We start from the raw sequence: 24,551 nt of genomic DNA, 5'->3' as shown, positions 1-24,551 counted from the left end.
GTGTTAAAGCTGGTTCATCTAGAGCAGGTTGCAGAGGGCTGGGTGTGAAGAAGGAAGGGACAGTGGATGTAAACTACAGCACAGAAAGCTCCACCTTAACATGAGCAAGAACTTCTTTAATGTAAGGGTCACAGAGCACTGGAACAGGCTACCCAGAAGGGTTGTGGAGTCTCCCTCTCTGGAGACTTTCTTAAGACCTGTCTGCATGCATTCCTGTGTGATCTGCACTAGATTATAGTCCTGCTCTGGCAGGGGGGGTGGACCCAAAGATCTGCAGAGGTCCCTTCCAACCCCTAACATCCTCTGATCACAGCCAGGCAGGTTTGGAATTGTTAGAAAAGGAGACTCCACAACCTCTCTGGGCAGTCTATACCAGTGTCTGTCATCCTCAAAGTAAGAAAGATTTTCCTTGTGTTCAGGGTATGAAGAAAGCCCATGAGGGATAATCATTGCTGATAGAGATGCTAAGGTCCTGCAAACTTTGGGTCGACAGTGAACAGTGAACTACCTGACTGAATTTCTGCTTTCTCAAAAAGCATAAGCAACCAGAAGTTCCCACATGTCCAGTCTCCACATGACTTCACATTGAGAGCCACCAATAACTTTGAAAACACAAAAGCTCTTGTCTGCCAAGCACTTGGTATGTTAGCAAGGTTTCATGCAGAGTAGAAAGCCTACCTTGGGTTATTTAAAAAAAGAAAAGGAAAGAAAAAGACAAAGCCTACAAAATCTGGGGTAGAGTTGGACCTTGTCCAGCTCTAGCAGTGGGATAAATTACCTGGGGGAAAACCAGATGTATAGATAGCAAGTAAAGCCAGGACATAGTGATGAAAGCATTTCTGCATGGTTTTGTAAGGGTCTAATGAAAAACAATTGCTAATAGGAAGTGACTGGTTAAATTGTGTCAATGACCAGTCCTATTCTGCATGTTCTGCTGAAGCCAGGAACCCTCTGAGGACAGCTGGAGCTCAGCCAGAATGTCATGACCGTGATCAAGGTTATAGGGCCTCACATGCCAAGCAATACAGTCTGGTTCCTAATCTTTACAAACTCTCTTCTTCCATGAGGAAGCAAACTGGAATATACTCAGCTGGACATGTTAGTATTTTTAATCCTTATCTCTTTTTGATATAAAAATAAAGCTACCAGTCATTGTGTTTCATTATTAAGCCCTTGGTTTTTACAAGGATTTCAGAACTTGGCCTAGATTAGAAACAAAAATAGTAAGAGCTCTTTTTCACAAGCAGTGAGATTTAAAGGTATTAGGGGGTATATGCCCTCCTTTTTAGCAATCAGCACAGGGAGATTTTTTTTTCCCTGACCCTGAAAAAAAAAAAAAAAAATCAACCACAGCAGCTAAAAATATTTTTGTTTCATTTTGTTTCACATTTGTAAATGCCATTTGCAGTAGCATTCCACTAGCACACATAGAGTTTTGTCCTTTCACAGCTTTTTTCTGGCTAAAATTGGACTTACTATGAATAGTTGGTGTGCAGCCCAGTGCAGGGGGATTGGTTGGAATGTTGAGACAGGTGTATTTTTGGCTCAGCCACTGCCCCAGTATGTAATTGTGATCTCTTTGTATCACATTTCCCTCCTACCCTAGATTGCCTGTTCTATTTAAAAGCTTTGAGTTTTAAGATGTGACATCTTACTATATATTTGTAAGTAACCATATCCAAAACAATGGTTTATGCTTGATTCCTTATGCTCTATTAACATGAAATAACAGCAGCCTTTTGATGGTTTCCTCTTCAGAGGAGTTGGGCAGCTTTGACATCATGCTTGAATCTTAAAATGGGCTTTGTTTGCAACTAAAGCAATTCAGGAACAAACTATTATGTGTGGGCATATGAATGCAGGAATAAGTGGAAATGGCTGCATCCAGGAGTCTGGAAAGCATTATGTTCCTGCCATCACAGTCAGCCACATTGTACAGTCCTTTCCAGAATCAGGGCCTCAGCCTGAAAGGCCGCTGGACAATCCAGGTTTTGCAGAAGACAGGATTTGGCTGTTTGTCTGCAAGTCCCTAATGATTGTGATTCTGCATCCTTAGCTGGTGCCACTGCTGACTGCACAGTCCCTGACACTGCTGCTATCCAGTTTTCCTTTCAGTCCTTGGGGCTGGCAACCACATTCCAATGCAAGACTAAAGCTTTCTTTTATGTGACAGCATTTTTTTGGAAGCAGATGAAGTGCAAAAGAGCATTGGACCTTCAGCTCAACTACTGTAGCATCTGCTGTCCGGCATGGAAAGAGTTCTCAATTTGGTCTTTAAGTAAGAAGAATTAAATGTTCACACCCAGCTTCATGTAATTTGATCTGTCTTTCAGAAGAGAAGTACAATAGCTTTGCATCATCTTATTACTGCTCAGATAAATTTCCAAGTCACAGTATCACAGTATCATCAGGGTTGGAAGAGACCTCACAGATCATCAAGTCCAACCCTTTACCACAGAGCTCAAGGCTAGACCATGGCACCAAGTGCCACGTCCAATCCTGCCTTGAAGTGCCCCAGGGACGGCGACTCCACCACCTCCCCGGGCAGCCCATTCCAGTGTCCAATGACTCTCTCAGTGAAGAACTTTCTCCTCACCTCAAGCCCATGTCTTCCTGGACCTCATTGCTTAAGCTGTGTCCTAATCTGCATTTGCTATCTTGCTGTTCAACCAGGGTCACCCTTCCAGCACTATAAGACTCTCAAACCAACTCCTCCAAACCTTTCTCTAGTCTTAGTAATATACACTATGATCCTTAGTCTAACTTTAGAGGGAAAGTCATTTTTAAAGGCAGTAAATGAAGCTCAGATTAGTACTCACATTTCTTGTCTACAGACACGAAGAGTCAACTTGTCCACAGATTTGACCTGCACCACAAAGCTGGATCACTGCACAGGGAGTACCTCTCTCCTGCTCCTTATCCTCCTGTGTCTTCTGTGTGCAGGTAACAAAGGTAACCAAAGGACTCCCAGATTCTTCCTAGAAATAAGTGATAGAACAAAAGGACATGGTCTTAATTTGCACCGAAGGAGGTTTAGGTTGGATATTAGAAGAAACTTCTTCACTAAAAGGGTTATCAAATACTGGAATACACCAAGGGAGGTGGTTGAATCCCTATCCCTGGAGGTATTTTTAAAAAGAGACATGGTTTAGCACCAGGCTTAGTAGAGTTAGGTAATGGTTGGACTCTATGAACTTAAAGTTCTTTTCCAACCAAAGTGATTCCGTGAAAAACAGGCCACAGATTGCCCATAGTTCAAAGTACAATGGAAAACCTAAAAGATCTACAGAAAACCTGTTTGATTGGAAGTCAGTCTCTTCTCTGAAGTAACAAGTGATAGGCAAGAGCAAATGGTCACCAGTTCAGGTTGTACATTAGGAAACATTTCTTCCCCAAAAGGGTTGCCAAGCGCTGGAACAGACTGCCCAGGGAGGTGATTGAATCATCATCCCTGAAGGGATTCAAAAGCTGAGGAAGATGGTTTAGTAGTGACCTGGAAGTATGGGTTAATGATTGCACTTGATGATCTTAAAGGTCTCTTCCAATCAAAACAATTGTATGAGTAGGTTTGTAAAGACAACTGCTTTACTTTCACACTTTAAATTCAGATGTGCTGCCAAAACGCACAATTTAACCTGCTCTTGAACTTCCCAAACCCGGCATCCCCATATGAAAGACTGTGGTTGCTTCAGCTTTGAATTCCTGAGTTTAAACTTTGGCATTCCAGGACAGCTGGTCTCAAGCCCAGGAGCCTGGCATTCTTTTTCCTGCATCCACATAAAAAGCAGCCGGGCCTCTGGTCTTGCACAGGGGACTCCTAACCATTCTGCATGCACAGAAAAGTGAGTCCCAGAAGCCAAACTGATGGAAATAAACTATTTTGTCAACTATGTGTAAGAGTTTAGCGCACAGTCAGCTGTGTGGTGTGGATGCCTGCCTGCAGAACGTGAGTTTGAGAGCTGTAGACCTGGCCAGTAAAAAGGAAGCAGCAAGCAAAAAGCATTTCAGGTCTCTTATTTTTCAGAATTGTAATGTTGGTTTCTCTAGAGAAATGGAACCATTTGCCTCTTTCTCCTCAATGGTTAAAAGTACATTTCTGAGGAAAGACTAACAAGCTGAACAATAGAACCCTGAAGCCTGCAGAGATTGGGTCCAGTCCACACAAAGAGAAAACACAAGAAAGGCCCTCTTAAATTTGCTACAAGCACCCCATGCCTAGAACCGCAGGAGGAGGCCCACACATAGTTTGGCCATTAATTATGAGTTTTGCATCCCTTTGATGGTGTTTTTTTAATGACAGGAACAACTCGAGGAAATCAGAAAATGGAGTTAGGGACCAATCTTGGTTTCACTGTCTCTTCTCAGAGGTCAACAGCCCTGGACTTAAGTCTGCAATTTTCTGAGCATTTTCCAGGAGGTGCTGACTTGCAGTCGGCAGTGTGCATCACTTAGAGCAGAATTCAGCATCACAATGGATCAGATCCTGTAGCTGAATCCAGCCAAGCTGGACTTACAACTTGTCAGCAGTAATCCACTGTGAGCAAGGTGACAGAGTACCAAAGATCAGCATGGCTGGATGGCTGGCACATGTGTCCCACATTTTGGGGGCACATGTATGACCATGTGTTACATTAATACACTCTGACTTAGTCTTACGGTAAAGAACTATCAGCCTCATCCCCTCTATTCCTTGTGGTTGAGTGCTCACCGCTGCTCTGAAGGAGTGCAAATACAGCTGTTTGTTCAACATCAGACATTCTTTTAGCTCTCTGCATTGTTAAATTCATCATTAGCTAATTTATAGGAGGAGAATCTTTACCTCCAGTATATGTGACAAACATCATTTGAGCCTATTTTGCACCTATCCCATGCCTGGGCTTATTCGGGGTAATGGGTAAGTGATGTGCATGAGCCAGAAAAAAATTGCTTTTGACTTTCATAAACATACTGAGCTTCCAAGAGTGGCAATTAAAAAAATTTAAAAGGAGTATACATTAATGAATTTGTAATTTCTTATTGGTAAATGCAATGCGTCTTGTGTTGATGAACAAAACCACAATACCCATGAAATCCCACAAAACCATTTTTTCCCCAATCACATTTCAGAAATATGCCTTAATACTTGGCTTCAGAAACAGCTCAGAATCAGACATCACAGTCCTAGAAATCCTAAAGCACTAAATCTGAATTTCTCTTGAAGGGATTTCATCTTAAGTTCATATTCAGCATTATTTCTTGCTGGCTCATTTGCTGCACAAAAAGTCCTAATTCCTTGCCATGTGGCAAGTAGCCAGATTTTGAACCAGCTGAAAATGCCTGGGCCACTTCATCAGTAGTCATTGAAATCCTCAGTTAAACTATGACAGGTATACAGCAAGCAAGCAGTTGAAGAAAGGCATGCCCTGTGTTGATGAAACAGTACCTAACATCACCTCCTTCTGATGACATATTAAGGCCATTAAAAAAACAAAGAAAAGCATGCCCTATGTTGATGAAACAGTACCTAACATCACCTCCTTCTGATGACATACTTAAGGCCATTAAAAAAAAACAACAGCCCAGAAACAGAAAAAAAAATCACTCAGCCTTTCCAGGTCTATGTAGAAGACATGAAAAAGGCCATGTGTTGCCTTTTTTTCACCTTTCTAGGTGCTGGAGCAGGTGCAGAGGAGGGCAATAAAGCTGGTGAAGGGCCTAGAGAATAAATGTCAAGGAGTGACTCAGTGTGCCGGGGATGGTTAGTTTGAAGAAGAGGAGGCTGAGGGGAGACCTCATTGCTGCCTGCAACTACCTGAAGGGACATTATGGAGACTCTGATGCTGGTTTCTTCTCAGAGGTAACTGGAGACAGAATGAGGTGGAATGGCCTCAAGCTGAGATTGGATAGGTTTAGATTGGACAGTAGAATCATAGAATCAACTAGGTTGGAAGAGACCTCCAAGATCATCCAGTCCAACCTATCCCCCAGCCCTATCCAGTCAACTAGACCATGGCACTAAGTGCCTCAGCCAGGCTTTTCTTCAACACCTCCAGAGACAGCAACTCCACCACCTCCCTGGGCAGCCCATTCCAATGCCAATCACTCTCTCTCTGAAGAACTTCCTCCTAGCATCCAGCCTATACTTTCCCTGGCACAATTTGGGACTGTGTCCCCTTGTTCTGTTGCTGGTTGCCTGGCAGAAGAGACCACCCCCCACCTGGCTACAGTGTCCCTTCAGGCAGTTGTAGACAGCAATGAGGTCACCCCTGAACCTCCTCTTCTCCAGGCTAAACACCCCCAGCTCCCTCAGCCTCTCCTCATAGGGTTTGTGTTCCAGGCCTCTCACCAGCTTTGTCACCCTTCTCTGGACACATTCCAGCACCTCAACATCTCTCTTGAATTGAGGGGCCCAGAACTGGACACAGTACTCAAGGTGTGTTTTTCACAGAGAGAGTGGTCAGGTACTAGAATGAGCTGCCCAGTGAGGTGGTGGAGTCACCCTCCCTGGATGTGTTTAAGGGTCATTTGGATGTGGTGCTTAAGGTGAATCTTGAAGAGTAGGGTTCTAGGTTGGATTTGGTGATCCTAAGGGTCTTTTCCAACCTGGACTTTTCTGTAATTCGGTGATAACATCTTAATGCCACAGGATACGGGAAACTAGTCAAGCCTCATAGGTAGGGAAAGATTGACATCAGCTGGAGAGGGGCCAGGATAAAGCAATGAGGAAGAACCCCAAAGCAACAAGAATGACAAGAAACCCCAGAGCATATGGGCTGTGAGGAAAAACTAAAAGTCTAGCGGTGGTTAAAAGCAGCAGCTAAAGAAAACTAATAGAAAACATGAGAACAGTTTGGTTATTTGCCAAGAAGTGAAAAACAGTTTTCCTTTTACTGAGGATAAAGGAAGAAGTCATTTCAAGCAAGAAACTTAAGTTTAGACTTCAAGAGACAAAAATTCTCGTGATACGTAATGAAGCACTGGGAAGTGCTGCCAAGAGAAGCTACTGAATTCCACCCCTCAGTGGAGATTTTTTAGGAATGCCTTGGAAAGATGCCTTAATAGTAGGTATAGTTTTCTCATCAGAAAGATGGAAGGGCAGAGCAGGTGTTCTGAAATACAGGATCCTGAAATGCAGCCTATGTTCTATGTTTCCGTTACAGCCCTGGGTGTTTTTTGTAGTCAGGAAGCAAAATCAGCTTTAGACATGAAGATTTTGGAAAAACCCAACAAAACCAAGCCAAAAATATCCAACCAACCAACCAAATACAGCCACCAAAAAAAAACCCCAAACAAAAAAAGTCAACCCCCCCCAAAAGACAATCAAAACAGAAAACAAGGAACAGTAACAAAAAAACCCAACAGCACCGCCCAAAATACTCCAAAACAAACCAACCAACCAAACCACCCAAAGCCCTTATTTTCATATAATTTCCCCAGTCACTTTTAAAATGTCTCCTCTCCTGTCTTTTGACCTTTTGGTTGCCTTAAAAAGTGAATGCTCTTTGGCTCACTGCTAGACTTTTAGTTGCAATCCTTCCCGTGTGTATGAGTGCAAAGCTAAACTCTTCTTTTGTGTGTTTCCAGACCGTGTTCTTGCAAAGTTATACAACCTTGCTTGGTTGTGCATTGGAATTACCCAGCTTGCCATGAGAGCAGCAATTCTGGCACTGCAGAAAATGTCAAGATTTTTTCCAAACTTCAATCCCTAAATGAGTCAAAGCGAAGCTTTTATCATATGCAGCCTCAGCCTTCTTCAGCTTGGCAGGTAAAGAGGATTTTCTCTTAATGAACTGCTGTGGAATCCTTTAAAAAATCAGACCTGTTTAAGAACTTGAAGATATCTGCAGGTCTTCCAAAAGACCTCTGAAGGTTTGTGTTTCAATAGCAAGACTACTTCATTGTGCTGGGAAATCACAGAATGGTGGGCGTTGGGAGCGACTGTTGGAAGTCATTTAGTCCAACCTGCCTGCCACAGCTGATTCACCTAGGCTAGGTTGCCCAGGATCAAGTCTAGGAAGGTTTGGAATCTCTGCAGAGGAGACTCCACAATCTCACTGGACAGCCTGTTCCAGTGCTCTGTCACCCTCACAGGAAAGAGGTTTTTCCCTTATGCTTAGCTGGAACCTCCAGTGTCCCAGTTTGCACCCACTGCCCCTTGTCCTGTCACTGAACACCACTGAAAACAGTTTGGCCCCATTCTCTTGTCCCATGCCCAGCCCCCATCCATCCCATCCCTTGTCCCATTAGATAATGATAGGCATTGATAAGATCTCCTCTCTATCTGCTCTTCTCCAGGCTAAACAGCCCCAGATTATTTACCCTCATTTTTTTCCCCAGTTTGCACAACAGTTGTCATAGAATACTAAATAATGCCAGCAGGATTTAAAATTGAATTCAGAATTATTGTAATTGCTTTAAATGTTTTACTTCCTCCCCACCCCAACTAAATACATTAAATAGGATCTGCTCAAACATGCCTAGCAGGATGCATTTTAAATGCTTCATGCAGATAGGCTATTCCCTGCTTCCTCATTTGGTTTGGTTTTCCCTTTCTTCTTTAAAAAAAAAAAACAACAAAATCTAGTAGTGAATGAATGAAACTTAATTATGCAAATATGCTAAATCCAGTTGACAGGCAGGATGAGGGCGAAGCTAAAGCTGGTAAGCTGAGGGCAACATCTACATTTCATTTTTTATTAGGGGCCAGATATGAAAAGGCATTTGAGGTGCTGGAACGTGTCCAGAGAAGGGCGACAAAGCTGGTGAGAGACCTGGAACACAAACCCTATAAGGAGAGGCTGAGGGAGCTGGGGGTGTTTAGCCTAGAGAAGAGGAGGCTCAGGGGTGACCTCATTGCTGTCTACAACTACCTGAAGGGACATTGTAGCCAGGTGGGGGTTGGTCTCTTCTGCCAGGCAACCAGCAATAGAACAAGGGGACACAGTCTCAAGTTGTGCCGGGGGAGGTTTAGGCTGGATGTTAGGAGGAAGTTCTTCACAGAGTGTGATTGGCATTGGAATGGGCTGCCCAGGGAGGTGGTGGAGGCACCGTCCCTGGAGGTGTTCAAGCAAAGCCTGGCTGAGGCACTTAGTGCCATGGTCTAGTTGACTGGATAGGGCTGGGGGATAGGTTGGACTGGATGATCTTGGAGGTCTCTTCCAACCTGGTTGATTCTATGATTCACCAAGGGAGACAGTCAGTCAGTAACATTTGCAAAACACCTAAGTGAATTAGGTGCATTACTCCTGTACAGTTTTACTGGTGGCAATTATGGCAAATTAGTGAGTGAAATAAGTAAGCAAAACGAGTAAGTGGTGGCACTCCAAACTAATCTGCAGCCCTACGTGGTTTTCTGAATGCAAATCCCAAATGTGAAGCAAGCATCATGCAGCCACACTCCCATCTTAGAAATCACAGAATGTCAGGGGCTCAAAGGGACCACGAAAGATTGCCCAGTCCAACCCCCCTGCCAGAGAAGGATTACTTATACCAGATCACACAGGAAGGTGGTTGAGGCCCCGTCCCTGGAGGTGTTTAAGGCCAGGCTGGATGAGGCTGTGGCCAGCCTGACCTAGGGTAGGGTGTCCCTGCCCGTGGAAGGGGAGTTGGAACTAGATGATCCTCGTGGTCCCTTCCAACTCTGACTGATTCTGTGAATGCATCCAGGTGGGTTTTGAGTATCTCCAGAGGAAGGCTCCACAACCCCCCTGGGCAGCCTGTTCCAGTGTTCTGTCACCCTCACAGTAAAAAAATTCTTCCTCGTGTTTACATGAAACTTCCTACGCCTCAGCTTCCACCTATTGCCCCTTGTCCTGGCATTGAGCATCACCGAGCAGAGCCTGGCTCCAGCCTCCTGGCACTCACCCTTTATGTATTTATAACCATTAATGAGGTCACCTCTCAGTCTTCTCTTCTCCAAGCAGCACAGCCCCAGCTCCCTCAGTCTCTCCTCATAAGAAAAATGTTCTTATTCCCTTGTGGCTCTGCAATGGACTCTGTCGAGCAATTCTATGTCCTTCTTGAACTGGGGGTCCCAGAACTGGACATGGTACTTCAGATGCAGCCTCACTAGGGCAGAGTACTGCATACTAACATTTTGTACAGGGGCTAGAAACTCTGCTTATGACAGTTTCACCTGTTCTGATTGAAATGTTATAGGAAATTATGCATCCTGGGCTGGAATTTCCATGGTAAACCTAAAGGTTATTTCCAAGCCTCTCTGCAGGGGTGTATCATAAATCAGGGCAAACAGAACATGACAAAGGGCTTATGTGGTTATCAGTTCTCTCCTGGAAGTGACTGAAGAAAATGGGAGGGAGGGAGAGAGGGAGAGAGGGAGAGAGGGAGAGAGGGAGAGAGGGAGAGAGGGAGAGAGGGAGAGAGGGAGAGAGGGAGAGAGGGAGAGAGGGAGAGAGGGAGAGAGGGAGAGAGGGAGAGAGGGAGAGAGGGAGAGAGGGAGAGAGGGAGAGAGGGAGAGAGGGAGAGAGGGAGAGAGGGAGAGAGGGAGAGAGGGAGAGAGGGAGAGAGGGAGAGAGGGAGAGAGGGAGAGAGGGAGAGAGGGAGAGAGGGAGAGAGGGAGAGAGGGAGAGAGGGAGAGAGGGAGAGAGGGAGAGAGGGAGAGAGGGAGAGAGGGAGAGAGGGAGAGAGGGAGAGAGGGAGAGAGGGAGAGAGGGAGAGAGGGAGAGAGGGAGAGAGGGAGAGAGGGAGAGAGGGAGAGAGGGAGAGAGGGAGGCATGCACTCTTGTTTGAGCTGTTTAAAAAGTTCTGCTGGTTTTGACACAACTACTTAAAGATGCCAGTGTCTGTAAAGGGATTTAATCACAAGAACTAGATCATAAGGAGGTAAACCTCCACACATTGAGCCAGGTTGGTAAATATAAATGAATTATTCAGATCAAAATAAATCCTAAATGTTGTGATTTTTTAGCAGCCTGGTATACAACTGACGCCAACAAATTTGTGCTGGGCCCAGTCTACTGAATAGTCACGTTACTGACTTGGACAATTCGTGAAGGAGTATGCATAAAACTGGCAGATGGCATCTTTCTAGGAGGGATAACAAACACTGGGGAGGACAAGATCAGCACTCACAGCGCTCCCAAAATGAACTAACTAAAATAATCCAAAATTAACAATATGAAATTCTAAGGAGAGCTATGTTTGGGAGGAAGAAAACCAACTGAAAATGCAAGATAAATAAGCAGAAAATGATCTGGCAGGAATTGTGCCTACATTTAGCCTATTTCCAGGGCTAAATTATAGCAGTTGTCTATCATGCAAGGACACCTCCCCAGAAGAGAATCATGCTAAAAGAAGACCCACAAGTTGAAATGAAACTGAATTTAATCAAACAGCCAGACTAATACTAATGCTAACAGCAATATAAAGTATAAAAAGTTATAGACTCGGATCAGTGCATATACAACAGACACAATAAACAGCAAAGCAATCACTGGGAGAAGAATGGTAAGCAATCCCCTCCAGCAATGGGGAGAAGCAGGAGGTGAAGGAAGGTGAGGATCAGGAAAAGCCCCCACCCACAGCAAACTTCCCCCTTTATACTGAGTATAACTCTCTGTGTTCACCCAAAGTAAGAAAGAAATCACTGGTTTCAGTTTTTTAAAAGGAAGAAAGAGGTTAGACGAGATTAAAGAAAATTAGGTTAAATTAGACAGTAAAGAAAAACTTTGATGCTCCAAAGGTTGTGAAGGACTAAAAGAGGCTGGCAATGGAGTTCCTGTAAATTCATAGTCAAAGGCTTCTAGGAACAGACTACAGAATCACAGAATGGAGTCAGAAGGGACCTCTGGGGATCATCTGGTCCAACCCCCTCACTAAAGCTGAGTCACCAAGAACAGGTTGGCTAGAAATGCCCCCAGGCAAAGACTCCCCAGCCTCTCTGGGCAGCCTGTTCCAGTGCTCTGCAATCCTTAGAGCAAACTTACTTTTTCTCATGCTCAGATGGAGCCTCCTGCTTTTCAGTTTGTGCCCACTGCCCCTTGTCCTGTCACTGGGCATCACAGAAAAGAGTCTGGCCCCATCTTCTTGGTCTCCACCCTTTAGATATTGATAAGCATTGATATGATGCCCTTCCAGACATATTTTTTATGTCCAGGCTGAATAGCCCCAGGTGTCTCTCAGCCTTTCTAGATTAGACCAAGATCAGATAGATGGTCTGAGTATATTTGACCTTCTCTGAAAGGAGGGAGATTGACCAGCTGGGTTGAAAAATGCCTTTCATTCCTATGTTTCTATGATGCTATTGGTAAATCATTTAGAAAATAGGCTTTTTAAACTGTCCTAAATCTATGGTTATTCTTTTAAACAAACTGCTTACAAAGGTTACTGAATGCATTCAGGAGCTCTTATTGATCGTGTCAAAGTCACATAGCGAATTTGGGATATGTGTTTCACTTCAGAAAGCTCCCTTTAAAAAAATAAAGCAAACCTAACAAACCACTTGGGTAAACTCTTTTTGTACCTTTCTCAGAAAACAAAGGGACAGATTGTCTGCCTCTGAAATAGAAAGCCTGGTTTGTATTGATTGCAAGAGGAGGTTTGAGATTTGTTGCGTTTCATCACACAGAAGTGCATTCAAAGACATCAGATGTGTAAAAAAAAAGCAAGTCAAAGCCAGTGGGACTGGCTCAGGACACACTGATAAAATACATCCACCATTATGTGTCTATCAATTCTATGTTCATTTTCAGTAGGCTGATACATAGGTGGGATGCTGTCAAATCAATTTGTTTGCATGTAGAATGTTCAGAGGTGTTTCTAGAGGGGCTATATATAACCTTGTCACTGAAGCATTTTATCCTCTGGAACTCCTGCAGTGGAATAGCCTGTTCAGCTAAGCACATTCTTTAACTTGCACTGTTTGTGAATGCTGATGCCAAAAATCCTGTGAAGGAAGTAGCCTTATCTGAACTTTCATGTCATGACAGATGCTTTGCAAAGATTAACATGTATGTAATCTTTATGCAAGCCATTTGGTTTAACATCAGCAGTACTTGAAGAAGAAAACTCTTCCCAGGTGACAACGTGCCTTAGACATTAGTAGGCAACATGATGTAAATATTACAGTTGCACACATTTCAAAGGGACTCAAATAGTCTTTCCTTGTAACACTCAGCCAGCTTAATTCTCCCTAAAATCAAAGACCATTCTTCTGGCTGTTCTTCAGACATTGAAATGATACCAATAGACAGTTACAATGGGTAACACCAGCACGGTGCAGATACACAGTAAGAGATGCAGCAGCCTGCTAAAAATGAGGGTTTATGTTTGTGGATTTGTCAGCTCAAGCACTGCTTCTCCCTCCTTCCTCCTTCTCATAGACTCTGTGTTCAGATGGCTTTTACAGTACAGATGTTCTCATTGTGAACATGTGTTTTAGACCTTACTTACACCTTGTAGGCTAATGATTGGCTTTATCCCTCTGAACATGAAGGTGTCAGTAGGTATTAATAACACTGTGAAAGAGATAACAGTACTTCCATAAATTGACCTTCTCTGATGATGACTTCACCCCATTTTCTTCAGTTCATTTTAATGACTTGAGGAGTGCTTGGTGATGAAACCATTCCCCAGCATAAATTATTCACCAGAAGAAAAAAAAAAAGAAGAAGAAAAAAGTTCCATTTCACAAATTTCCATAGGTGACTGAGCCTCTGTAGGTGAATTGTCTTCAGAGACAGCACAATCTTTCTGACCTCCCTAAACTTAGTCACATCCTTTTTTGAAACAAGATAACAAAAAAAGTAAACAATAGGTAGAATAAACCTTTTTTGTTGGCTTGTTTTCAGAAGGAACGTTGACCCATGCATTTCTGCCCTTAAAAACCATATATACAACACATGGAAGAAAATCCATCTTTTAAAATACTTTTCTTGTAGCTCCTGAACCAGGAATTTCATTTAAAAGATAGAAATGGAATGATCAAAGGGCTGGACTAAAACCAACACAAGCAGAAATATTTTAACAGTTTGACATTGCATACCAGACACAAATACACATAGAAGCAAATTAGAGCTTGCATTTCTAAAGATAAAAATATAGCCTGCCTGTTAACATTTGCTTATTGGGCCCTAGCTCTTAAGCCACGCTTCTGAAAGGATGGTTTTCCACTCTCCCCCCACTGCTCACACCACCACATTCAACTGGAATTCAACCCAGAGGAAAAACAATCTCAGCCTTATTGCAGGCAGATTTTTTCTAGGCAGGGTGTGCAGGTATCCACTGCCTTTTTCCTGGTATTGTTCCTGACCTGCTATCTTGACTCTTCAGATCTGCTTGGAGGTGGTAAGGTGGAGCCAGTCTATGACGGTACGGTCTGCCAGTGTCTATAGTGATGAGCCATAGATTCTTAGCCAGCTAATGAGAATGGGCACCATATAGGGGAGCCTGTTTGCAGCTCCAAAAGATGCTCAGTATAAATGGGATGCCTGTTTTCTGATTGCACATTTTGAGTGCACACTGAAGCCTTAGCAGATTAAAAGTGGGAAGCTTTGGGGTACAGCAAGGTCTTTTACAACTTCTGTGCTAGGCTATAGGCTTTAAAATCTTATGTGAAAACTAGGCTTGAATTTACACTAAATTTCATTCTGTCAGCACAACTTGGTCTGATGATAATGAGCCAGTACAGGATGCAAATTCACCAGAGGTTTTGTAAATTACTTTCCCATTTAGGCATATGAAAGCACTAAACTATCTCCTTTCCTTTTAAGATGTCCTTTCAAAGATATCCCCTTCTCTAATGCTATTGGGACTGTCATTGTTAAGTCACAAGACAGAAGGTCTGGTATAAGGAAATAAAAGGAAAGCTGTTGTATATATGCATCATAATCCTTTGATATTCAAGGGAACATAATCTTCTGTTAGGAATTACCTGGCTATTCCAAGAGGTCCCAAATTATGAAGAGCTAAATCAAATCTGGCTGACCATCGTATTTTAGCAATTTGATGGACTTGCTCTTGCCTTTTACCCTTACATTACTGCGGAGCCACACCGAAGTTGTAATTCCTGAGGAGTCCCAGAATGGTAAATGCAGTTCAGGTCTGGGCACTTGCTGGTTTCTGCACTTTGAAAGGTAATGAATAGGAACAAGTACAAGTGCAATTGAATATGTAGGCTAGAGGCACTAAGTTGCAGCCTCAAAGAGGTCATGCTGAAATGAATTTTTAAAAAGGACTATAAAATTGCATCTAAGATAGATGGGGTGCAAAAGCAATATTTAAATGAAATTGTTATGGATATAAGTCACTTGCCAGGCATTCTAACTATTTCCAACATAAAATATGTTTTCACTTCATATATAAAACATTGTTATTATTCACATCCTGTGTCACGTTAACATATTAAAACTTAAATGTTTAATGCATATATTAAAATTTTGTGTCATCATTAACACTGCTGATGAATACCCTTTAACAAAAATAATGGAAAAGATATGTCAAGGCAGATAATTTTTACAATTAGAGTAAAAATACGTAACTTGAAGTGTGATAAGATAAAACTGTTTGAATTCAAAGTTTCACAATCCCCTCTCCTCGCTCGTGGGAATCCAACTGCCATTTGTTTTCCTATTAAATGGCATTTCAAATGCTCTATTATAAACATAAATCACATCTCCTTTTGAGAAGGCAAATGACAAACTAAATTTGAGGTCTGACTTGCATTTCTATGCTCCACCCAAGACTAAAAAGATGAGCAGTTGCTTTATAGATTGCATTTGATGGATAAACAAAGAGAGGCAGTAGGTTATGGAAAACATGTCACTTGGAACTGACATCTGCCCTCATAATTTGTGAGTGTCTTACCCTGCTGTGTCACCTCTGTAGACATCAGTTCCCCATCCTGGTTCACAACATCCAGAGGAGGGTATTTTTAAAGTCATCTGCCTCTTGTAAAAAGCAAACCTTTCCTTAAAAGGGATGTTCTGTTTCATATGGTCAGGTGTAGATGGTGAGAAATGCGCTCAGTACTGGGCTGGGGTATGCAGAATGACTTCTGGCTGCGTGGGAGCAGGAGGGTTTGGGCACAGCAAGTGTGCTCAGACTGTACAGCAGTGCCACAGTTTGGGTGAGACTACTGCAGAAACTGAGACATTATTGGTATGAGATCATGCTGAAGGTCTAACCTGGAGTGACCAGGCACAGGAGAACCACCACCAGCTACACCTATCTCTGCACAGTCCCAAGTTCTGGGTTGTGGGGCACATTTAAATTGAACCTCCCAGGGCAATTTTTCCTCCAGCAGCAATGATTTCCCTTTCAGACAAAGCTTATCACCTGACAGACAGGAGGTGCTGGTGACTGGAGTGCATCAATTCTTCTCCCAAAAACCCATACAGAGAAAATGCACAAATGCATGTCCCCAGTGCAAAAATCTGATCATCACCAGCAGGATGATAAATCTGGAACAGATATTTTAATCTCATGACACTTCTGGAGATATCTTGGACCCCGCTGAATTGATGGAAAGAAGTTCATAGAATCATAGAAAGGCTTGGGTTGGAAGGGACCTTGAAAGGTCATCTTGTCCAACTAACTCACTAATTAAGGCTTTTACAAATGGAGAAAGAAAATCAATCATCTTAACAGAACTGTTTAAACCTACAAGATGCAACATACTCAGTTGGAAATCTCTAGCTTTTACATTGCAGCATTTCAGGTTCTTATATTTTCATTCCCAGCTTTAAAATGATCAGCATGTTTGGAGATGTTTTTTTCCCTAAAAGTAAATTTTTTATGGTCCAGTGCTTAAAAGATAATCTCTGCTTTCATTTCAATATGATGCATTTCTTGACCATTCAACTGCAGAGAAAAAATTAAGGATGTGACTTTTGGGGGGGTCCAGACTCAAAATAACAAGCAAATAAAACGTTGCATGTCTTTTTGTTTGTTTGTTTTCCCATAAATTTCTTGGGTTTGAATCCACTCTCAGTATTTGGTGACCTGCCTCAAGATTTTTGAAAGGCTGACACTGGCAATATCACTGCTCTTACCATGCAGAGATGTTGTTTGGCACATATTTGGGATGACCTGCTTGATGTGTTCATGAGTAGCACATTCAGCCCAAACACAGGCTGAAAGAATACTTTACCATGTTATTCACTTTTGTTTAGGTGAGATGTGTTTGTAAAGTGTAATGAAGAAATGCCAGACTCTCTATCTTGCATTCTTTTGTGTTTCACCTGTAATTGCAGGTGAGAATTTAGTTCAGCCTGATTTTTAGGCAAATTGTAACTCAGAAGACAGTGCCCAGCTAAAACAGCAAGAACAAACTTAATCTCACTCTTTTTTTGTGATGCAGATCAATAAATAGGTTAAATGTTTGCTTTCTGATTATTGTTTCCCTGTCTTTCACTACCACAAAACTCAGGAAGAGCTGTTTAACAGTATTTATTTCAGACAGAGTAACCATAATTGATCCAGAGAGCAAAAGATCTCTGTAGGGAGTAATGTTGAGATACTCGAATGTGTCCAGAGAGGGGTGACAAAGCTGGTGGGAGGCCGGGAACACAAATCCTGTGAGGAGAGGCTGAGGGAGCTGGGGGTGTGCAGCCTGGAGAAAAGGAGGCTCAGAGGTGACCTCATTGCTGTCTACAACTACCTGAAAGGAGGCTGTAGCCAGGTGGGGGTTGGTCTCTTCTGCCAGGCAACCAGCAACAGAACAAGGGGACACAGTCTCAAGTTGTGCCAGGGGAGGTCTAGGCTGGATGTTAGGAGGAAGTTCTTCACAGAGAGTGATTGGCATTGGAATGGGCTGCCCAGGGAGGTGGTGGAGGCACCGTCCCTGGAGGTGTTCAAGCAAAGCCTGGCTGAGGCACTTAGTGCCATGGTCTAGTTGATTGTCTAGGGCTGGGTGCTAGGTTGGACTGGATGATCTTGGAGGTCTCTTCCAACCTGGTTGATTCTATGATTTTAAAATTCCTGTGCATAACTCCCTTTTAGAAGCTCACTTTTAAAAAGTGCTGTCTTAACAGCTCTCAGTCTTTCCTCTGTCACTTAAAGATCTTTTCCAGTTGCATCTTTCTTACAAAAGTCAAATTTTGGAATGTTTTGGATGTTGTTTTAGGAACATCAGGAATATTAAGTCTGTACTGGTGAAGTGCAGCTTAAAAAACAGGTACCTCAAGTCAGCTCGTGTGATGTTCATGTCCATGATACCTTGAAAAACATCTCCAGCAATATCCAACCAAGAATCATAGAGTCACAGAAGGTTAGGAGCTGGGAGGAACCTTGAAAGCTCATCCAGTCCAACCCCCCTGCCAGAGCAGGATCACCTATACCAGATCACACAGGAATGCATCCAAGCACATCTTGAGCATCTCCAGAGAGGGAGACTCCACAGCTCCCCTGGGCAGCCTGTTCCAGTGTTCTGTCACCCTCACAGTAAAAAAATTATTCTTTGTGTTTACATGAAACTTCCTATGCATCAACTTCTGCCCATTGCCCCTTTTCCTGCCATTGGGCATCACCAAGCAGAGCCTGGCTCCAGCCTCTTGGTGCTCACTCATTACATATTTATAGGCATGAATGAGGTCACCTCTCAGTCTCCTCTTCTCCAAGCAGCAGAGCCCCAGCTCCCTCAGTCTCTCCTTGTAAGAGAGATGTTCCACTCCCTTAATCATTTTCATGGCATAGAGGTTTTCCCTCAGCTTTTCTGGGGTCAGTTGGCTTAATGTTAGTCAATTTGAATTTTAAAAGAAGTGTTTTTCTAATGAGAGTATGGAAGCTCTTTTGAATGAATCACATCTCTGAACAAATCCCATGACACAGAAAACTATCTACCAGTAAGTAAGAAAAGAGAAATATTCAATTCTGATAACTAATGATGAAAATTAATCTGATGGAGTCAAGGAATCAAATTCCCAGTTACATTTACTCTTTAATATGTAATTTTCTGACATTGAAATGATTCAAGGGAAAAAAAAAGGCTACTTTCTATGAAAAAAAAAAAACACTACAATTTTTAAGTATCCATTTAAAATAATTTCTGTGTAAATTAATAACTCCTGCAAAAGAATATCTTTAGGAAATATATCCTTAATCTTTACAATACTGTTATATTAATTTCTCTGGAAGTTAAATTACAATTATCTTTTGCCCTTTAAAATGTCTAAAAAGGTAATGTAAAATAAATGTCTCTAAAAATGGAAAAATAATACCTGGAGAGAATCATAGGATCATAGAATCAAATAGGTTGGAAAAAAACCTCCAAGATCATCCAGTCCAACCTAGCACCCAGCCCTGTCCAATCAACCAGACCATGGCACTAAGTGCCTCATCCAGGCTTTTCTTCAACACCTGCAGGGATGGCAACTCCACCACCTCCCTGGGCAGCCCATTCCAATGCCAATCACTCTCTCTGTCATGAACTTCCTCCTAACATCCAGCCTAGACCTCCCCCAGCACAACTTGAGACTGTGTCCCCTTGTTCTCTTGCTGGTTGCCTGGCAGAAGAGACCCACCCCCACCTGGCTATAGCCTCCTTTCAGGTAGTTGTAGACAGCAATGAGGTCAGCCCTGAGCCTCCTTTTCTCCAGGCTAAACACCCCCAGCTCCCTCAGCCTCTCCTCACAGGATTTGTGTTCCAGGCCTCTCACCAGCTTTGTCACCCCTCTCTGGACACATTCCAGTATCTCAACATCTCTCTTGAATTGAGTGGAGATTGAGTTGGAAAGGTTAAGACAGACTAAATAATGTTCATAGAGAGGTGTATGCAGGAAATTTGCCTGTAATTTTCATCTGAGACTTAGGACGTATGCATTTTTAGAGGTGAAAATGCTTGCATTAAAATACTGAATTAAACAAACAAAACCAAATAAAAAGAAAACACTGTGATATTTGTGATATCATTGTGAAAATGAGGTGAATATGTCAGGCAAAAAGTTCACTGTTACACTATTTCACATACTCCTGAGGTCCTTTCCAAGCTGAGATATGCTGTGATTCTCTTTAGGAAAAAGATAACTGTCATTTGAAACAGAGTAGGTGGAGCTCATGGCTGGCATATGCATAAAGGTATAGTGCAATTTCAACTACAGGATGCTTTATTGTGAGGTGTTAATAGAGCAGCTTTTAAATAGCATTTTTTTTCCTTCTAGAGCATTTATATACTAAAGCAAACAATATTCTAAAAGTAGATTCCAAAGGACAGTGAGGGATACAATGAGCACATGTTATTGAGTGGGGTTTTCTATTCTCTTACAGATTACCTTGGGAAATCCCACTGTATGTGACAATACACACGAAAACAACTGCTGCTTTACCCACTGCACTGTGATCAGGTACCTACTGCAGTCAGTCTTGACTACCAGCACTGCCAGATTTACACATTGACTGAGCTAGGCTGATGGCCTCTTCTCCCTGTTGCCTTATTCTGGATTTCAAAACCACCTTCTTCTGCATTTGTCTGTTTATATATCTTTATGGAGCCTGATACACATAAATCAACATTTTACAAATCTCAGCTTCTTAAACACAGTCATGCATGGCTGGCCTGATGACAACAGCCCTGAGCGCCTGGCAGCTCCCACTGCTGCCAGTGACAGCAGCTGAATTATCAGCACAGCTTTGGAGTCAGCTCAGGTACCAAACATGGGCAACCTCTGCACAGGCAGTTTGGGCAGACAGAGAGCACTGTGCTCTGGTGATGACAACAATGAGAACAAAATGCCTTGCATTACCCAAAGTCACAGAATCACAGAACTGCAGAGGTTGGAAGGGCACTCCAGAGATCTTCGAGTCCAACCTCTCTGCTAAGGGTAGTTCACACAGGAACACACGCAGGTGGGTTTTGAAATGATACCTAAACTCTCTTACCCTCTAAAACAGGAGAGCTACAGGAGGGCAGCTCACTAGAATTGGTCTGTGCCCACCAAAATCTCATGAAACATGATGCAAAGGAATTGTTTGGAGGCCACAAAAATGATCAGAGGGCTGGAACACCTCTGCAGTGAAGAAAGACTCCAGGAAGACCTTACTATGGCTTTTCAGTACTTAAAGGTGTCTATAAAAATGATGGGTACAGTCTTTTTATCAGTGTCTTTTTTGACAGGACAGGGGGTGATAGTTCTAAAGATGGTTCTCTTGATCTAAGAAAGACATTTTTGATATTGAGAGTGGTGAAACACTGGCCTAGGTTGCCCAGAGAAGTGGTAGATACCCCATCCCCTGAAACATTCCAGGTGAGGTTATAGATGGAGCTCTGAGCAATTTGTTCCAGCTGAAGATGTCCCTGCTCACTGCAGAGGGGTTGGACTAGATGACTTTTAAAGGTGCCTTCCAACTCAAACCATTCTACTACTCCATTGAAGATCTCATGCTACCAATTCAATAACACAGAGGAATCAGGGTTCTATGCTAAGGAACATTTCCTGGCAGGGAATATTTCAACATAATGGTTGAATATTTAATAGCTGAATACAGTACAATAGTTCAACAACATGAATTTTACTGAAAAAACCACCTTCACTTTCCTGTTATGTAAGTATTAGAGCTTTTATTTGCCAGCCATAGGAAATCAAACCCAGAGACAGAGTATTCAGGTAAGAATGAAAGCTCTGTTTTAGTCTGTAATGGTAACAGACAGAGCATCTCCGAGATTAATTCCAGACACTTTATGTTTCATTAAAACTTTAGGCAGGCCACTCTTTCTGTGGCAAAGCTCTAACCAAACATCAGCCTTGGAATAAATTAGTGGTTAATTAAAAATTGTCACATATAGCCAAGACTTGGTTTATTTTCACATGAACGTTTACGCAGCTCATGCGCTGTGAATTAACATTTAATGATGGAAGGATGATGCAAAGTCACAGGATCACACAAACATTCTGGTTCACAAAGACCCCCAGGATCACTGAGGCCAGCCAATATCCCTACTTTACAAAGTTCACCTTTAAACCATCTCCTCAAGCACCACATCCAAACGACTTTTAAACACATCCAGGGTTGGTGACTCCACTACCTCCCTGGGCAGCTCATTCCAATGCCTGACCACTCTTAATAGGAAAAATGTTTCCTAATGTCCAATCTAAACCCACCCAGTTGCAGCTAGAGGCCATTCCCTCTTGTTCAATCACTATTTACTTGTGAGAAGAGACCAGCAGTAGCCTCCTGATGGCAGTCCTGAATGCCATCAGAATAGAAAAACAGCAAGGAAACTCACAAAGTACTGTTTAGGTCATGGAAAGCAAGATACATAGTGATTTCAACTACACCCCTTTTCTCAAGAACAACAAACTGAGATGCTCTAAACACCTACAAGGGGTGGAGGAAAGTACCTTTGTGTGACCTTTTCATACTCCTGAGGTCTGTATGAAGTATTCACCAGGCATCTCAGGAGCTTAGTGTGACTGTTGTTTCAGAAGGCTGAGCTCCAATCATCAGTTTTAAAGTTCACATTGTTCCTCCTGTCCTTTCCAGAAGAGCAGTTGCAGCCCAATATTTGCTCTGAGGCGAGTGCCAAGCCTGTCTCAGCAAGGCTGACTGTCCTCTCAAAGGCTTTCCCAGTGAAAGGTAGGCTGACCACCCTAATGATGATAGCTGCCACTTCCACAGCTTGCAGTGAGGAAATGCAGCTTGACTGAGTGTAGAAGGCTCTCTCCTGATTTCTATAGACAGCGATTGCAGTAGTAAGCAATAAACAAATGGAGGGGGAAGCAAAAGACATTCTGGAGTGCCAAGGGGAAAGTACTTCGAGAGTGGTTGAAGAGGGTTGAAGGGATGAGTCTGAAGGGACTGTGAGAGAAGGGTGCAGGAACATGAAAAGTGTCAGTAAACAGAAAGCGTGTGTGTAAGAGCAGGGTACAAAGGAGTGTGACACATCCCAGCAGAATGGGAAATACAATCTGCAGACTAAAACATTATAAGCTCCTAACAATAATTGTGATGCAAAGCCCCTGATGACCATGAGGTGCTAATATATATTCATTGTTAATATGTACAGGTATATGTAGGGATTCTTGCAAAATCTACTTATCCCTGCTGTATTAGTAGGTACTACACACAGACTAAATAATACAGAACCACTTGCTTACATATATTTGTGTCGTGATTTCAGGGGTTAGCAGTTTGAGGAGTTAGTGCAGCAGAGTTGATTCATTTTTCCATCACACACTGAACAAGCAGAAAATAAAGCTGTATGGTCCATTTAATTGTCAGAACAACAAAGAAAAAGAGCAACAATGAGGTTAAGGAAGTGTCTGTTGCTAAGCCAGGTGGAAATCAACAGCTCTTCTGTGGATCTTACAGGCTAAAAGGCACAAGACACCTGTAGCTTAAAAACCATGTCCAGCCTGGAGACAGGGCAGTCATTTCAGCCCCCAGTACACACAAGTAGGGAACGTGCAGCTTTTTCACATACAGGGGTGGGAATTGTCCAGAGGCCCCAAAGTGTAACATGCAGCATGGGACTGGGACTGTTTTCTTTGTGTCCATAGGCATTTTATCCAGTTGCCAACCTCTGTATGGAGATAATACCATATACAACATACACAGAGCTAGTTTAATGCCTGCCAAGCTGCAGTACACATGTACAGGCAAAGTCTTTGTTGAGGGAACTGCTGCCTCTTCATCTCCTATTGCATTTGCATAAAACCAGCCTTTCTGAAGCGACTAATGACACAGAACAGATTAGCAAGTCTCGCTTACGCTACTCTACGTTAAAGAACCAAAGCCACCGCTCACTGTTAGGTTTGTCTAACCAAGAAGACCTTAAGAATGTTCCCCCACCCAACATCATTTCAGTTCATCTTTATTTTGCTTTGCTTGAAAGTGTGCCTTTGCAAGTCACGGTGCCGGGTGACGTGCCCTGCTGTGACACGAGACGTCGGGTTCTGTCAGTCACATCAACTGATGCGATGTGACGGAACCTAATGTGATGGGACCAATGCCCTGCCGAATGCCTCCTGTGTCACTGTGGGGTTCAGGGGCTGGTTTCTCTGAGAAGAAATGCCATGAGAGGAGCCAGGCTTCCCGTGGCAAAGAAGCCTAAATGATTTTGGAAATGAAAATGCAATCAGTCCTTTGCTGCACGCACAGGGAGAATATTTGGTTTCTTTGTTTGCAGTGCCACTTGGGGCACTGCAGACTACGGTTGCAAGGGACCTCCATAGATTATCGAGTCCAACCCCACTGCCAGAGCAGGACCATACAATCTAGTGCAGGTCACACAAGAACACATCCAGATGAGTCTTGAAAGTCTCCAGAGAAGGAGACTCCACAACCTCTCTGGGCAGCCTCTTCCAGTGCTCCATGACCCTTACAATAAGGAAGTTGTTCCTCGTGTTGAGACGGAACTTTCTGTGCTATAGTTTATACCTGTTGCCCCTTGTCCTATCACAGGGTGCAACTGAGAAGAGTTTGTCCCCTCCCTCTTGACACTCAGCCCAACTTTGATGGTATCCAGTCATGAATCTCACACAAGTTGCCTGTTCATTCTGTTAAATCTTGCCACTCTCTGCGTCAAGAACTTCCTCCTAACATCCAGCCTAAACCTCCCCCAGCACAACTTGAGGCTGTGTCCTCTCGTTCTCTTGCTGGTTGCCTGGCAGAAGAGACCG

General features: G+C 43.0%; 1 long non-coding RNA gene across 2 annotated transcripts in view; it reads right to left on the bottom strand.

The window, feature by feature from the left end:
- The window catches only part of LOC135184797 (uncharacterized), a 114,089-nt gene that overhangs the window by 30,506 nt on the left and 59,032 nt on the right, over nucleotides 1-24,551 (bottom strand). Inside the window, exons 1-2 of one of the 2 annotated variants that reach the window (XR_010306182.1) lie at nucleotides 14,870-15,039; nucleotides 2,820-2,978 (exon numbers count right to left, since the gene is read on the bottom strand). This is a non-coding gene — a long non-coding RNA (uncharacterized LOC135184797). Of the gene's footprint in view, nucleotides 1-2,819; nucleotides 2,979-14,869; nucleotides 15,040-24,551 lie in introns of those variants that run through there. The other variant, XR_010306181.1, reaches the window with a different exon arrangement.

This window comes from Pogoniulus pusillus, chromosome 21 (assembly GCF_015220805.1).
Source record: "Pogoniulus pusillus isolate bPogPus1 chromosome 21, bPogPus1.pri, whole genome shotgun sequence".
Taxonomy (NCBI): domain Eukaryota; kingdom Metazoa; phylum Chordata; class Aves; order Piciformes; family Lybiidae; genus Pogoniulus; species Pogoniulus pusillus.
Note: the sequence above shows the minus strand (reverse complement) of the source record. Positions and strands in the feature narration are given on the sequence as shown.